The following is a 14,777-nucleotide window of genomic DNA, read 5'->3' on the forward strand; positions in this document are numbered from 1 at the left end:
TTGTTTCTCCCCTGCCACCACCACCTGCCAGAAGATCAATGTTCCGATCAGCTCAAAAACTGAACAGATCTGCAGCAGCTGCTTGTTTGAGCCTTGGCATCCCAGAATGACCCTTCTGAGCCTTGGCAACGAACGGCAGGGTCGTTGTGAGAGGAGGAAGGTGGGAAAGCTGGAAGGCCCAGGTGGGGAAGCTGTACTGTCTAGGACAAAAGGGAAGGGGTAGATTCCAGCTGGGAAATTTATCACCCCACCCTTGGTTGCACGGAAAACTAGTCTGAGAAAAGCTGAGCCTCCCTCACCCATCCCTCCACCTGCCCAGAGCAGAAGATGGAGGAGAACAACCTGTTTGAGTGAACCCTAAGCCGGCAACTCCCAGGCATGAATTGAGTGGCTGCTCCCAACTCTTCTGAGGGTTGTGTTCAGCTGTTCATCAACATGATGCCCTATAAATGCACAAAAGGAAGGGATGGAGGGAGAAAAGTGCTAAGGCACCCTGTTTTGCTGACACCTTTTCCTCACTGTGGGAAGGGAGATGAGTATCCCATTCAGAGCCTGCTTTCTTTCTTTCTTCTCCTTGTACCCTGTGACTACGCACACTTTCCCCTGTTGGCTTTTTCTCTCTGGCAGCAGGATTTCCTGCTTCACAGTTGTCAGGGCAGAGTGCCTGTCCACACACCCAGCTGCTTTTTGGAGAACCAATCACTGCCTTGAGAGGAACCCACACTACTTTTGGGGAGGGCACCAACACTACTGGGACAAGGGGGGTCCTTAAAGCATTGCACATTCCTTCAATCTCAAGAATGGAAGGCACATCAAAATAATTGTGCAGATGAACTCCATTTCTAGAAACTTTTCATGGGCTTGTTTCTATCCCAGATCTATGCTTTGCTTAAGACATGAAATTTTGCTAACATTTTCAAGGTTGGTTGAGGTCAGATCAATCATGGATTGGTAGGAAACTGAGGGTCTGGTGTATAAAAAAGTGGCAGCATGGAAGTGTCTGAACTTAGTACCATCATGACACACTGAGAATGTGGATTCCATAATTTAATTATGCATTATATTTTTTAAAAGTACATTTTTGTCTTCTTTGAAATTTGGTGCTTAGACACCAAACATAATGCATTTAATACATTTGTTTTTCTCTAAAGATGGAAGCTGGAGTGAAAGTCAGGATAGAATCTCAGCACAGATATGTTGTTCACTTTTATCTTTATACTGTCGTAGAGGTCTGCTAAGCAGGAGGCATCGCATGCATAATAGAAATTATGGAAATTATGTGATTTGTACAATAACGTCATGGTACCCATGGCATCATTATGACTTCTACTGATGCCTATGTATGCTGTGTTTCTGTAACAAATCCTGACCATCCCTCACCCCCCAGATCTGGAATTAAAAGGCCAGAAATAAACCCTATCCCAGTATACTGCAGTTGTGATATTGATCTGACACCCTTCCTTGTCTGTTATTTCAAGAGAAAACTAAGCATGTTAAAGCATCATTCCACAACTTGATGCCCTCCATATATTTTAGAGGACAAGCATGCTCTTTGAAGTCTATTACATCTCGAGAACATAAGATCAAGGAAGTGTATGTTACTATTTGTGTTCACCCATTTAACACATTGTGTAGTTTGGGGCCTGATACTAAATGTTCTCTGTATCAAGTGGACACATTTGGCCCTTCTTTATTAGATAGGCAAGTCCTTTTTCAGGTTCAGCTGGATTGCTTTCTCCCTTCCAGTAATCATGAGCAAACAAAATCTAGGAGAAAGATGGAGGCAAAGAGAAGCACCATGAGACACTTTGCTCTACTGAACACTATGAATGCTTTGGGGACTGAAGAAAAGCATAGAAGCTCTGATGATGAAAAAGATCACCACATTATAGAGTGAAAGAAGCCACTTAGACCTGATTCCAACCCCCCTGCTTAATGCAAGAATCTGGTTTTAAGCACTTCCAGTAGGCAGCTGACAAGTTGTCCCCTCCTGTGGCAATTAGTTCCATGTCAAGCTACTCTTATTCCTGGGAAAGTACAGAACTGGTTTGCCACTATTTTCCTCTGAAGTGTTTTCTTGATTTCACACCAGAATTCAATGGTGGCCTCCTGAAGCAGTTAATTTCCTTTCTACTTTGAGTCCAGCCAATCCTCTTCCCTTAGCCCATTACTTCATGCACTACTAAGTGTGCCATGGTTCCTCAGAAGTAAATTTTATGAGAATGTCCACTTTCAAATTATTAGGAAAATTTGCTCTCTCTTCCAAAGTTTTTCTCAGATTCCAAAATCCTCAAGCCAGATCCTTTCCGCTCTCTTGCTAAATGCTTTTAGCTCTCCTGTTTTGTTCTCAATGCATTATATGGCAGTGTGAATCTTCCTTCGCTGTTTCTGGCCATTGAAGTCCGTAGACTAGAAATAGGATGGTTGTGGATATTTGAAGGACTCTTGGGATTCTTTTGTGTTATATCTTCTTTCCAACCCAATGGAACATTGGAAAGAAATGATATACAGGGGCTCAGGACTCTACTCATCCTTCAGCGAGATAACTCTCCAAAAAATGAACAGAATGTAATGTCAGGGGGAGAAGTTTGAGTTCTAAAATGGGTTGTGTGAAGCTGGGGCAGTAGAGAAAAATATTCCAGAAAAATTCCCCCAATACATCCTCATGGGAATGGTAGTTGGACAACAGCTTGGAAGGCTGCCAGCTGTTCCATTCTTAAGCCCATGTCCCTTCTGGTCATGTGATCAAGAGTGGAGCAGCTATTAAGGATTTGGGAAGAATTCTAAAAGCTTTCCCTGCCAGACTTATTTTACTGCTTACAACGAAAAATATCAATCAATCCAGCCATTTCAAATGCTGAGCCCTATTTTGATTGCACCTATTTAGATGAAGGCCCAGAAAAGTTTCCTTCTGCTCATAGAAGACCTTCTCCCTTTATATTACTTTGCACAAAGAATGGAGGAGTTTGGGAATCCCTGCTTTGCTTGGCCCTCTCCTGAACCAGAGTAAAAGCTTTTCCTGGACCACACTGCCCAATTTCTAAGCCAATTTCCCCAACAATGTGCCTAACAAACCTATGAGACTCCAACTTCTATCATCCCCAGCCCCTCATGTCATCAGAAAGATCTGAAAAGGATGTAGTTGCAGAAACTTGGTGTAAACTTTTTGAATTTTTTTTAATCTCTGTGCTAGGAAGGAAGGAAGGAAGGAAGGAAGGAAGGAAGGAAGGAAGGAAGGAAGGAAGGAAGGAAGGAAGGAAGGAAGGAAGGAAGGAAGGAAGGAAGGAAGGAAGATGTTCACATCGGTGAAGTGGACAGGAAATCCTACATAGAGTACACAAATGGATGAGAAAATTCTTTCCAACCTGATGTGAAGAAATCCCTCTTTGCGAAGTAAACTGGAATCCAAGTCCTTCAAGCAGTTTGCTTTTAAAAGAAAGGCATTAGAGTTAGGCTGTAAGCCAGCACTGCCAGGGTGCTCTTAAAAAAAAAAAAAAGACATGCCAACCTTCCATATTTCAAAAGAATGTCTAACATTCAAGTCTCTGAAATCAACTGGCAGGCAGTGAATCACTTCGGAAGATGCAATTAAATATAGATTAATAGTCGCCAAAGATGCGTCTTTTATCAACAAGGACCAATGCTACAAGGCGAAGCCACAAGTGTCAGAGTGAAATTGCTGTCACAGGTTGAGCAGTGCAAGCATTTAAATAATTCTCTCTTTCTACTTGTCTTCTTCTTCCTGCTTGCCAGCAAGGCTGCTCCCACAGTACTTAGAACTAAGCACATAATTTAAACAAAGATTAAACAAAAGAGAGCTAAAGATGTATTACTCTCTACATAGCAGTGAGACTCAATGGTCATGAAACCAGAGTTATGGGGGAGATACTGAAAAAAAAAAAAACAGCTCCATCCTTAATTTCCTTGATTACTTTCTTTTTAAGGGTCCCTCCTCTGTTTTGAAAACTTTGAGCCAAGGCCAACATTTAAAGTCCACTAATTCATAATTTTAGCGTTGCTGGAAACTTAAAAGAATTTTCAGCCAATTAATAAATTCAGAATTAAACCTCCTTCAGCTTGCATATTGCCAGATCCTCAATACGATTTTTTTTTACATGAAAGGAGCTTACTTGGAAATAACACACATAAGATTATACCCCAGCATGTCTAGTTCTGCTTACTTTTCTGGGATCCTTCCCTTTATGCTTTTGGCATTTCAAAGATCCTGTGGGGTTTTGCTTTATGACAGAAATGCTCTGAAAACACTTCATTTAGACTATCAGATCTGGACTGCAACAATTCAGGTGATCACTAGATAAGGTGCTGGGCTAGAAACCAGGAGTCTGAGAGTTCTAGTCCCGCCTTAGGCATGAAAGCTGGCTGGGTGACCTTGGGCCAGTCACTCTCTCTCAGCCCAAGAGCCAATCAGGTGTAGTAGGAGAGTTCTAGTCCTGCCTTAGGCATGAAAGCCAGCTGTGTGACCTTGGGCCAGTCCCTCTCTCTCAGCCCAAGAGCCAGTCAGTAGGAGAGTTCTAGTCCCACCTTAGGCATGAAAGCCAGCTGTGTGACCTTGGGCCAGTCCCTCTCTCTCAGCCCAAGAGCCAATCAGGTGTAGTAGGAGAGTTCTAGTCCCGCCTTAGGCATGAAAGCCAGCTGTGTGACCTTGGGCCAGTCCCTCTCTCTCAGCCCAAGAGCCAATCAGGTGTAGTAGGAGAGTTCTAGTCCCGCCTTAGGCATGAAAGCTGGCTGGGTGACCTTGGGCCAGTCACTCTCTCTCAGCCCAAGAGCCAATCAGGTGTAGTAGGAGAGTTCTAGTCCCGCCTTAGGCATGAAAGCCAGCTGTGTGACCTTGGGCCAGTCCCTCTCTCTCAGCCCAAGAGCCAATCAGGTGTAGTAGGAGAGTTCTAGTCCCGCCTTAGGCATGAAAGCTGGCTGGGTGACCTTGGGCCAGTCACTCTCTCTCAGCCCAACTCACCTCACAGGGTTGCTGTTGTGGGGAAAACAGGAGGAGGAGGGAGTATTAGGTATGTTCGCTGCCATGAGTTATTTATAAAAATAATAAAGGGATAGAAAACAAACAAACAAACAAACTGGTATACCTTGGTAGAATACAGTATTTACTAAAGACAGGAGAATGGATGGAGAAATGTTAAGATGTACAGATGCCAGTAGGAAGAAAGTGGGAAATACGTCCTCTGTTGTGAGGAATGAATGTTTGTTAAAAGATGTTAAAATGACTGCTTATAAGAGCATGCCTACTTTGTTGTATGGGAGAGAAAATTCAGTATGTCAGCAGAAACACAGAAGTCAGTTCAATGCAGCGGGAATGGGGTACTTCAGAAGTGTGTATGGTAAAATAAGAGGAGGGTGGTTTTTCAGGGGTTGGGTTTTTTTGTTTTTTGTTTTGCACCTTTGAATCAGTGTTGACTCCTGGCACCTTCCTGGACAGGTCTCTGCAGTTTTCATGGCAAGATTTCAGAAACAGTTTGCCATTGCCTTCTTTTTCCAAGGACTAAGGGAGAGTGACTGGCCCAAGGACATCTAGCTGGCTTCATGTTCAAGGCAGGGCTAGAACTCATGGTCATGATTAGATAGAATTGTATTGGTGCAGTGGAAGCAAAGATGACTTGTAAGGATAAAAAGGCATGGAAAGACACAGTGAATGGTGTTGGTGTAAACACATTTCATTTTCTTTTTTTCCTATCACATGCCTCAATTCCCTCGGCTTACTATTTTATACTCATTTTCTGTGCTTTGCATAACATCCTGAAACGGAATGGCATGATGAATATACTTATATGTACAGTATGTTACTTTAAAATAAATGTTAAAAGAAATATTTACAATATTTCAAAAAGATTTGAAACTTTGAAAACATTTTAAACTTTTAAACAGATCTGTTAATTTTTCAGGACTTTTAAACAAGTCTTTTAATTTTAAAAAGAATTTCATCTTTATAAGTTTGGTTAAATTAAAACCACTCCCTGCAGGAAAGAAATTCTGCCACAAGGAGGCAAGTAAGAGCTGGTTTTATTCAGTTTGCTTTCTTTGATCTCCCTTATCTGTTAATTCTGTGGTGAAATTGTTTGATTTTCTACACTGAAAAGTATATACCTTAAACTAGGGTTTCTTCAATTTTCCTCTTGGTAATCAGGGATTGATTGATATAGTTGATCTCCCAACCATTTTGAGGATCAATAAGACTGGTCATGGGTATAAATTTTTGGAAATAAATAAATAGCCACTCTCCAGATCAACCTACACTTAGTATAATAAACAATAACAGAAGTAGAAAGTATATTCTATAAATATACAGAAAAGGAAAAATAATACAAAGAATAAGGATGGGCGTAATTCAATATCCATTCCGTCGCAGTCTTGCACATATTTACACATGAGACAATTTCATAATTAATCTACAGTTGTAAAAAACACATGGGAAAGCTTAGATAGAAATACATATTTTACAGTGTGTGCATGTTTTGTGTGTGTGTGTGTGTGTGTATATATATGTACATATGTATTCTATATACACACACATATAGACATGCATAGACATCTTCCGTTAAACTAGCCATTTATTTGAGGCAATACTGGATCAGTCAGAAAATGTGAACTTTCTGATCCATATTAATTCAGAGACAGCAGATCTGAGCAGTGTGTTTTGGAATTCACGAAGATCAGTTTCTTCAAGCATCTCCCGTGGGACAATGGATCCCACTGGATTAGTGGATTAGATTTCCTAAACCATTGTAGCGTAACGACAGAAGGGTTTAAGAGGATTGGATGAATGAAAGAAAACACCCACGGTCAATACAAGGGCTCTAGTAAAAGTTGTTCCATGTTAGCGAAAATATGTTTCTTCTAAACATCTGTCTTTTGGACAATTGTTTTTCCCAAGCATGAGTTTTTAAACAATCAGTGAAGAATAAAATGATGGCTCAACCAATCATTGCAAAAACAAAAGGCAGAAGAAAAGAAGCCAGCCCATGCAGGTAGTCCATTATGTAGGGCAGGAATAAGATGAAACATAAGAGGGTTTGAACACTGTTCCTACATATAGTGCTTGTTCTTGAATCACAGCAGTTGATAAACCTCTTTGGTATGGCTTCTAACTTTCTTCAGTAAATATTACTTATAAAATTTGTGAATTTCTTGTGCACTTGCCAAAGTGGTTTATTTCTGCTTTGGCATGAAGCCAGATGCCCAGTTCATCAAAGGAAATGTCACCCCTGGATAGAGCACTTATTGGTATAGTCCTGGTCTATGGACAGCATTTAGGGTCGGTGATAGCATAGGATCCCAGGAGAGTTGGCAATGAGCTGCTGTAGCCGTGCAGTGGTTGATAGGTATGGTATACCAACTCTCCAAAAACAATTCTGGCACTGAAGCCAGTGTGATTCAGTAGATTAAGGACTGAACTCAAATTGGGGAGCCCCAGGTTCAAAATGGCACCTGGCAACTGTCTTCTTGGCAACATTTTTCAGAAGTGGATTGCCATTGCCTTCTCCCTGGAGCTGAGAAAGAATGACTGGCCCAAAGCCAGTCAGCTGGCTTCATATGTATACACTACTAAAACTCTTGTGTCTGTGGAGTCCTTGCTGCTCTCTGAGCCTTGTTGTTTTCTTGCAGACGTTTCATTGCCAGACTAGGCATGGTCTTCAGTGCAGAGAGGGAGTGGGCCTTGCTCTCAGCTTACATACAGTGGCTTGCCCTGCTTGTGCTGGTGGGGGTGTGGTTCTCTCATTGGGAGTTCTTTGATTGGGCTATTGTTTGCTGCTTGGTTGATTGCCTGAGTTAATAGTTCCTCGATTAGGGTGTATTGTGCTGTTTGATGTTTCATCTGGTGTTAATCCTAGTGTTGATTTTTGCATATCTGGGTGTTGATTGCTGGCAAGGGAGTGTGCTGGCCTTTTGGCCTTTTCTATTGTCTCTTTTGAATGGTATGTAAATGTTGTTTACCTCTATGTGTCTGTTGATGGCTGCTTGGTCTGAGTGCCAGGCTTCCAGGAATTCTCTGGCGTTTTTGGATTTGGCTTCGTTTAGGATGCTCACAGCTTCCCAGTTGAAACTATAGTTGAGTCTGTCCATGTGTTGTGAGATTAAGGAGTTCTCATCATGTCTTCTGACAGCTACTAGTGCATCCACGAACACCAACTAGCATAGTCTAGTGCTGACTAAAAGTATCACAATATCCCAGTTTCTAGCCTGCTGTCTTTAACCACTGCACCAGACTGGCTCTTGGTAAAATTTATAGAGGTTCTAAATTTCCAAATGCATTGTGATCTACCTAGAGCTTTTCAGGTCAGGTTGGCTATATATATTTTAATTAAATTCACTTCTACTTCCTTCAAAGCAGCCTCACTTGTAATTTCATTTCATTTCCATAGGGACTGTAAAAAAAATCTGTTGTATCAATCTTTATGTAACACTTTGTGTATTTTAACACAATAAGCTGAAGAACACTATTAAATAGACATTATCAATAATTTATCTTTTTCAATTGTTTATCCCAGTTTTGGTTAGGTAATCCTGAATCCATGTCCTTTTACGTAGCTGGAATAAAATCTAAATTCATTAGATTTACTAATGAATCAATAGCTTTAGGCACTTCTGTGGCTTTTTCTAGTAGAATCTGAGAAGTTAATATTTTAACAGATTTGCCTCCTTGTTCAAAATCTATTTACACTGCAAGTTGAAAGGACTTCTGTAAGGTAAGGGAGAATCCACAGGAAGCATGAAAACTGCTCTTTTTTCTATCATGAACAGATCTATAAAGTTCGCTGCACTCAGAGTAACTTGCAGGCCAAGGATCTATCCTGGTGAGTTTCACTAAGAAAGGCTGGGAGGTTAAATGTCTTTACACAGGATGCCCTGTATTTCCATGGCAACTGAATTAAGGCATAGTCAGAATTTTAATGAGGAGGTGGTCAGCATCACAACAATGGAAAATATTAGTAACTCAGATAAAGTGGCCAGTTGGGAAAATGCTCTAGAATGGAATGACTAGTTGTATTGAGGTTTAATCCAGACTTCCTCAAGGAACCACCAAGGAAGAAACCATGCCCCCACCAAAATTGGCATGGCAAGCTATTATATATAAACAGGCACTCAAATTGATGATGTTACCTACATAGGTGATGAACTGTCTGCAAGCAAACAACCAAGCTCAGAGAGCACCAAGAACTCCACAAATAAAATATTATTTTACATTATCTTGCCTGCCTGACATAATTGGCCCTCTCATGATGAAAGCCAGGTAAAACATCTGGGAGATGTTTGGGCATAATACGATTTGGAAATTAGCAAGGTAGGTCAAATTCCCAACAGAATTTCAGGTATACACTGTTCTTTTTCAATAGCAAACTCAGTTCTGTGATGTAAGGTCTAAAATGATATACGCTACAGAATTCCCATTCATTTACCACATGACTGAGAAAAAGCAAGCATGCATCTTTTCATTAAGAATTTAGAGAGCTTTTATTGCCAGACATTCATTCTCATTTCATGTCTCTCTGTGCTAAATTAAATAGTTTTCCAATATCCAACGCTTTCTTCTTAATCAAATTTACCTTTTAGCATCTTACTCAATTGGCATTCTTTATGCTTACTTTCTCTGCCAGCCATCTAATCTACTTCTTTATTATCAGTCTATTATCCTTTGATCGAAGATGGCAGTATAACATCATTCCAATGTCCACTCATATGCTCAAAATCCAGGAAAAATGTTTTAAATATGTGTGTCTCTGTGTGTGTGTGTGTATGAGAGAGAGAGAGAGAGAGAGAGAGAGAGAGAGAATCTTATTTCCTGTGCCACATAAGTCATTAAGATTTTTTTTAAAAAAGAAGTCAAGGTAAACTTTCAGATCAACTTCAGCCTGCATAGGATGAGTCCCAGCAGATGTTTATGAGTTGTATCTTCCCCAGTCACCAGGGGAAAATTGCAATGATGCCAAAATGGCAACTATATGATATTATGCAAATGTCAACCTTAGGTACTCACATATTTGCATGAGACATCAGGACCCAAGTCACTGCCTTTGCATGATGAAGTCATCATGCATGTTTCATTATTTGCCCCTTCCCTCTTCCAGCAGATGCTCATGCCAGACACTTGATGGAGATGCCCTGGAGAACATTATGCCTAATGCATTAGTATAAGACTTGGTGTTTTTCCCAGTTTCTAGAACATGCCAGACTGGATTAAAACTGACTTTTGTCATGGTTCAGTGTATTTCTGAAACCTAGCCATTATCTTAGCAAGGTGCGTGAATGTCAGGCTCTTTGAGGTTGGCAAACTCAGGATAAAGAACCACTTGGATTTCTGAAAAGATCTTTATTGCTGGTAGGTACTGTAACAGAATCTTGAAAGCCTGCCCAAGCCACTCTCCAGATCAACCTATACCTAGGATAATTAAGGCACAGTTACTCTGAGTCTCTTTCTCACATTTCCCCCTTCCTTTGGACTCAGGAATTTTTCTGTAATGGTTCTGCTCCCTCCTCTACATTCCCAGGATCTGTTAGGTTTTCCATTAGCATGAACCAGGCCATCATGTTAAGCCACAACGTGTTTTACAATTTTTGGCATAGCATGTTATCTAAAGAAAGAAATTGTGTTTTGTTTACTTGTATTTGGCATATTGTGTTAACGCAATATAGAAAACCCAAATGAACAAAAGGCGATTATTTGTGACCTTTTCTTAATGCAGCTGCTCAAATTGCTGTTCTTTCTTTGGAGGAAAATAACACCTTGAATAACCCAAGATGTTTTGAACGTATACCTTCCCCACCACTAATTGTTCAATTATTGCACCTTCTAGTGGCCCCAGTCCCTGCCTAAGAGGCAGCCAATAGTTTTTTCTGATACATTTTTAGTTTATCCAAATGCAAATAAATAAAAGGGCAATTTGTGGCCCAGCCTTCCCCAACCTGATGCTGCACAGATGTGTTAAACTGCAATCCCAAAATTCCTAATGAACAGCAGCATCCACAGAGAAGTGAAAACAGGCAAGATGGCAGATGCAGCATTATGAAGCAAGCCCCACCCGCTTTTGTATGTAGCCAATGTTCATGATGATTAAGCATTTGGGGATTGTAGTCCAACGCGTCCAGAGTTGATCATATTGGAAAATGGTCTAGTGGTGGTCTATTAAAATTCTGTTTCATATACAAACATGCAGTGACAACCACAGGATGGGTCAAAAAAGGCAAGATGGTAATTATGGCTGTATAATCAAAGCTCTTCCCCTTTGTACATGTGTGAGCATTGACACACATACAGAGGGGGCAAGATTTCCATGCTGCTACAATTACCAACTTGCCTTCTTTTTTAACCTCCTTCCTTGGGCCAGCTGCAAACAATAGAGAGTGACACCAAATTCACCTTCTGATTTAAGTTTGAGCTGTACACCAAAACTGTGATGGCCCTACTTGAGTGCACAATGGCAGTGGTTTTAAGTCCCATTTTGCCATTTTAAACAAAATGCAGACAAAATTAAAAGCAGGAAGGCAAAATAGATTTCACGGCCCCAAGTTCATGGAAAGCCCTTTAGGTAAGCATGTTCTGTTCAGCACTTGCCAGCATAGCTTTTAGCAACACATTCCTTCCTTCCTCACAGTGACTAAATAAAACCTGAAATGTGTAAAACTAAATACTAATAATGAAAGCTGTTTTTTTGGCTTTCATGCAGTCCTCAGTCAGAGACAAAAAACAGTGCTTGGGCAGCATATTCCACTTCCAGCTGTATTTTTAATGGCAGCCTCGAGAACCACGTCTTCAAATCCCAAACCTAATTATAAAGCAAACCTGATGAGATAACTGAGTTTGGATAAATAACACCCCACTGAGGAATGGGGAGAAAATTTAGCAGCTTTAAATCACCTCCTTTTTAGTGAGAAGCAGCTCTAGTCAATTTTAAATGAGATCAGATATCTGTGCATTTACATATTGCCCTTTCTTATAAAAGGCAGAAGTTCAGACATTTCATCATCCTCATCCCTATCCATCCTGTACAGCCAGAGTTGGTTTTTAAAACAAATTGTTCTAAGATTCAGACTTGACCTGAAAGTGGTGTCTTCTACATTTCCAACTGTCCTCTGCAATGGGACACCACTTTCAATTGCTCTATGATGAGGCAAGAACTGCTACATGTGGCATTCCTTATTTGAGTATTAGTTATTTGGCCAGTCACTCTCAACAATAGGTGTTTTACTTATTAAATTTTAGATAGATAGATAGATAGATAGATAGATAGATAGATAGATAGATAGATAGATTTGCACATACACACACTCACACAAATACTGATACACACACTCACACAAATACACAAATACATTTCAGCAGCTGAAATGTGCTATGCAGGTAGGTAGGTAGGAAGGAAAGAAAGAAAGAAAGAAAATAGATGAGCCTGAGGATTTCTGGTTACATCAAGGATTGACTGTTCTAACTGCCCTTGAAGATTATGCAGAAATTGTATTTAGCTCAACATACACTGCAGTGCAACCAATCAGTATAAGAATATGTTTTGCTGATACTCTGCTACATTTCTGAGCATAATGTACTGTAGGAGCATAATGTAATAAGGAGCTGGGGGTTATACTCAAGGATCTGCTGCACGGTCCAGTGGAGGCCCTGGCTGCTACCTGGAATAAGGAGGCGGCAGGGGCCTTGGACAGGATTGCACCTGTGCGGCCTCTCTTGTGCCATCGAACCCTGCACTCCCTGTGGTTTACTGAGGAGCCTGAGGGTTCTGAAGAGGATTAAGAGACCTCTAGAGCACTGCTGGAGGAAAACAAGGACCGAACCCAACTGAACACAAGCTAGAGCCACTATTAAGGCCTACCTTGTGGTGGTAAGAGCGGTGAAATGTCAATAGTTCTCCGCTCTTATTGCATCCGCAGAATGCCGCCCAGTGGCCCTGTTTAAGGTCACTCAATCCCTTTTGGAAAAGGTGGGCCCAGTGACCCACCTTCAGGGCCGCGCAGAGGAGTTTTCTGAGCATCTGCAGGATAAAATCGCTCGGATCCGTTCCAAGCTGGACTCCAAGCATGAGACAGGGTCTGTGGAGATGCTGAGGGAACATACTTACCCAGTTATCTGGAAAGTTTGATCCAGTTGGGCCTGAGGAAGTGGACAGGATCCTCCACTGTAAATGCCACCACGTGTCATCTAGACCCATGCCCCTCCTGGCTAGTGAAGGCAGCTCGGGAGATGACGAGTGGTTGGGTCCAGATGATGGTAAATACATCCTTGAGAGAGGGAGTGTTTCTGGCTGCCTTTAAGGAAGTGTTGGTGCACCCCCTCCTCAAGAAACTGTCGCTGGAACCTACTGTACTAGACAATTTTCATCCAGTCTCCCACCTCCCCTTTTTGGGGAAGGTGGTTGAGAAAGTGGTGGTGTTGCAGCTCCAGAGGGTTCTGGATGAAACAGATTATCTAGACCCCTTTCAGTCGGGTTTCAGGCCCGGATCTAGAATGGAAACAGCATTGGTCACACTTATGGATGATCTCTGGTGGGAGCAGGATGGGGGCAGTGCATCCATCCTTGCTCTTCTTGACCTCTCAGCAACTTTTGATACCATCGACTATGGTATCTTTTGAGGTGCTTCAGGAAGTTGGGGATGGGTGGCATGGTTTTGTGCTGGTTCACCACCTTCCTCCAGGGCTGGTCCCCCTCCTTCCTCCAGGGCTGGTCCCAATCGGTGGTGATAGGGAGCAAGAGATCTGACCCACGGCCCCTCCTTTGTGGGGTGCCGCAGGGTTCGGTACTCTCTCTGCTCCTCTGCAATATCTACATGAAACCACTGGGTGAGATCATCTGTTCCGGGTGAAGTAAGTGATGCTGTGACCACCCTCTCTTGGTGCCTGAGGGCTGTGGGTGTCAGGGATGGGGACCAATAGGCTTCAACTGAACCCTGGTAAGATCGAGTGGCTGTGCGTTAATGGCTCCTCTGCATCTGGGAATTTACCATCTTTAGTTTTGGATGGTGTTGCACTGCCCCAGACAGACCCAGTACAGAATCTGGGGGTCCTTCTGGACTCATGACTCCTGCTCAAAGAGCAGGTGGTTGTCATGGCCAGGAGGGCCTTTGCTCAACTTTGTGTTGTGCACCAGTTATGCCCTTTCCTGGATCGGGAGGCCCTCCAAACAATCACTCATGCCCTCGTCATCTCCCATATAGACTATTGCAATGCACTCTATATGGGGCTACCCTTGAAGAGTATCTGGAAGCTACAGCTGGTCCAGAATGTGGCCACGTGGGCAATTCTAGGTGCCCCAAGATCGGCACATGTAAGACCTTTGCTGCACAAGCTGCATTGGGTATCAGTTTGCTTCCAGGTCCTATTCAAGGTGTTGGTTATGACCTTTAAAGCCCTACATGGCATGGGTCCAGGTTACCTGAGGGATCATCTCATCCCCATTACATAGACCCATCCCACCCGGTCATGCAGAGAGGGCATGTTACAGACCCCATCTGTAATAGAATTCTGTCTGGCGGTGTCCAGGAAGTGTGCCTTCTCTGCAGCAGCTCCCACCCTTTGGAACATTCTTCCCCCAGAGGTGAGGCAAGCCCCATTTCTCCTGACCTTCCATAAAAAGCTGAAGACCTGGCTCTGCCATCTTGCTTGGAGTGGGAAGGGAGTAGTCATTCTTGGGGATGGCTGGCGCCCTAAAATGGCCCTCATATACACACGAACTGAATTAGAACTTTCATTGCCATCTGGATTTTATTTTATATTTATACCTTGTATTTCTATTTATATTTTATGTATT

Source organism: Candoia aspera, chromosome 1 (genome assembly GCF_035149785.1).
Source record: "Candoia aspera isolate rCanAsp1 chromosome 1, rCanAsp1.hap2, whole genome shotgun sequence".
NCBI classification, from domain to species: Eukaryota; Metazoa; Chordata; class Lepidosauria; order Squamata; family Boidae; genus Candoia; species Candoia aspera.